Source organism: Corylus avellana, chromosome ca7, assembly GCF_901000735.1.
Source record: "Corylus avellana chromosome ca7, CavTom2PMs-1.0".
Taxonomy (NCBI): Eukaryota; Viridiplantae; Streptophyta; class Magnoliopsida; order Fagales; family Betulaceae; genus Corylus; species Corylus avellana.
The window spans coordinates 30,222,433-30,225,618 of NC_081547.1; the positions used below are offsets into that span (position 1 = coordinate 30,222,433).

The window sequence follows — 3,186 nt, forward strand, 5'->3', positions numbered from 1 at the left end:
AGAATATTGAACACTTCATGTGGCGATATGTGGTTTGCCGGTTTGGTATCTCGCACTCAAATACCTTATGAAAACTGACCCCCACAATTTAGAATTAAATCACTACCATATTTTGTTGAGTTTGTTTCACTCTATAAGACATTTACCATGTTCAACTACTTGTAAACATTTACCATGCTGAAGTGCTTATACCATATTTGAGAGATACGCTTGTACTAGAAAATGTAGTCATTTACAAGTCAAAGCAAACCAAAAATTAAAATTAAAATACTTTGATCAATTGGTTTGTGTAACTTACTAGAAAACTAGTATACCCTAAAATCTATGATGTATTCCAAACAATTACATAAGGCCTCCTTCTTTAGTTTCAAGGCTAGATATCTTTAGGTGCTAGGTTTTCTTTCTTTTCGCTCTAGCGCCGTTAGACAGCAAGAAAGGGAAAAAAGCCTGAGGAGGAGGGAAGAACTTGTTCTTCCCTCCTCTCCTCCCCTCTTTTATCCCTCTTTCCTCTCACCATGCTGCTTCTCATAGGTGATTTCTTTTCTCCGGTTATTTCCACTTCTTTTGAGGTCTTATCCATCGCCTTGTGCGATTTATCCAATCTCATCCAAAAATCACAACTCCAGCCTAACCTCCGATGCTCCACCGCTCCCTCCGAGCCACGGCAATGGTTTTTTCTTTCGGATTTGTCATGGGTCTCCCATCCGGTTTCTTTGAAGCTCGATTTGTCATCCTCTGGCACCCCCGCTTCTCCACCTTCGTCTCTGCCATCATATCTTCCCGCTGCTGCCTTTCGCTCACCCTTCCGGCCATCTCGAGTCTCTGCGACTCCGCCATCTCCGCTCCTGTTGTTGCTGATTTCTGGAGTTGTAGATTTTGTCCTGCTTTTTAATTTTATGCTATGCCTTCTGTTGCTTTTGTTGGGCTTGTATTTTCTGTTGCTTATGTTTTTTGTGTTTGTTTTCGGATTTGTGCTGATTACTCTCTATGCTTCAGTCCCTTCAACGGACTACAATAGTGCCCCTTCCGCTTCTATCACTCTCTGGTGGTCGTTGCCGGATCATTCTGGGGGCTCAGATTTTGTCTGTGCCCCTTTAGCTTCTGTTACCGCCTTGTGCGGCCCTTTGAGAGGACTGGGTCACTTTTTTGACCCATTTCCTACCATTTGCAATTATTGTTGCACTGTTTTAGTTTATTTAAGGTTTGTTGTTAGAGAGCCCACCCTTTTTTTGTTGTTAGGATCTCTCACTTCTTCTTCCTTTCGGATCAAAAGTGGTAAAGAGCCTCCCCTATAACCTTTTCCTTATTTGCTTAGAAAAAAAAAAAAAAAAGGGCTAGATATCTCTCTCTCTCTCTCTCTCTCTCTCTCTCTCTATATATATATATATATATAAGTTCCAGTTGGTGTATCAAACAAAATTAAATGCAAAAAAACAAAAAACAAAATAACATGCGCACGATTTCAACTGCACTTTGAGATTATCATTATTAATTTTGAGATTATCATTATTAACTTTTAATCTATTGATTGTCAAAATTGAGATTAAATAAATAAAAAATGAAAGAAAAAACAAATAATAAGTTATAATATGGAACAAAGCAAATTAATTACATATTACATGAATTCCATCTCTATGCTTAGTTACTAACTTAAACATATAACATATTGTCCAGTCGGCTGTTCAAGTACGTACATCCACATGGTCCACATGAACCATATATGGTACTTTCTCAAAAAAATAATTACATCACATGATACTTTCTCAAAAAAATAATTATATCACATAAACCATATGGTAACTCCCCGATTCTAGTCGGCTGTTCAAGTACATACATCCACATGGTCCACATGAACCATAGTACTTTCTAAAAAAAAAATAATAATAATTACATCACATAAACCATTGGGCAACTCTCCAGTTCCTGAAAACAGAAGAAAAAATAGATAAGCTATCAAAGCAGAGACAATTACAACAAGAACCTCACAGAGGTTTAAAACCAATCTACTTGCTCATAGGTAAGCTATCTCCCTACTATCATCACTCACAGTTAGCCCAAGTAATTTTTTTAGCTTCCATTTTAATACACAGGTTTAAAACCAATCTACTTGCTCATAGATAAGCTATCTCCCTACCATCATCACTCACAGTTAGCCCAAGTAATTTGTTTAGCTTCCGTTTTAATACATTAGCAGGAGAGGGCAATCATATCTCCTATCATTGATGAAGACAACACAAATTAAATAGAATCCAACAATGCAAAAGCAGCATAGATGAAAGAAAGTAGCATATGAAACTGGTTTACATCTATCTATCTATATATATATATATATATAGGAAGGATGGGCTTTGTAAAAGCACTAAAAACAACACCCCGTATTTTAAGGCAATAACTTCGATAACCACAACCTCCTATGGCAACCTCCTATGGTGGGGGGACATCGTTATGAAAACCCATTGGAGATGCTCATAACACCATAATCGTATTGCCTCAAAGTATGTATCAACTGAGATCTCGTGAACTAGCTCATTGGGCAGGTTCATGCAAAAAAAACTTACTAATGCATTGTGTGGTGAAGAAATATCCGTCAGAGATTGACATTGAAATTCTATAGTGAGTCAAAGAAGAGGAAGATCCGATAGAAAATGAATATTGGCGACTATGTTTGTCGCCATACTTGATAGAGCTCAAAACTCCTCAAGAAATATACCTAGACGAATTTGCAGGGAGATAGCTTGTCAGTGTTGGAGAAATAGAGAGGGGATGAAATGAAAACTTAGAGGATCGAGAGAGATGGTAGTTTTACATCTTTCTCTGTGGTCTTCTAATCACACCATTTATAAGGAAATGCGGTCCATCCGTGGGGGTGAGGGTTAAAAATAAAATTTACAAAAAAGAAAAAGGAAAAAAAGGTAATGTTATTTTGACGGGTGAGAACCGAGGCAAATTGAAGGCAAACTTAAAATTCATTGAAGTTGCTGCATCTACTTGCCACGTATGAACATTATGAAACTGCACCTGCCCTTTGCAGACAGCAATAAAAACCAAGTAATGGTACAAACGCTTTTACCTTTTTTTTTTTTTTTTAAGTACATTTATGTTTGAGAAATGTTTTTTTTTTTTTTGAAAGAAAATCATTCTTATCTCATTAATAGAGGAATCAAGAGCATTAAAACTCTTATAATC

General features: G+C 36.9%; 1 long non-coding RNA gene across 1 annotated transcript; it reads right to left on the bottom strand.

Annotated features, from left to right (window-relative positions):
• Positions 1-1,759: 1,759 nt before the first annotated feature.
• LOC132188354 (uncharacterized) lies at positions 1,760-2,857 on the bottom strand. Its single transcript, XR_009440875.1, has 2 exons — positions 2,559-2,857; positions 1,760-1,923 (listed from the first exon to the last, which is right to left on the bottom strand). It is a non-coding gene; the product is annotated as an uncharacterized LOC132188354 (long non-coding RNA).
• Between the last annotated feature and the right edge of the window lie 329 nt (positions 2,858-3,186).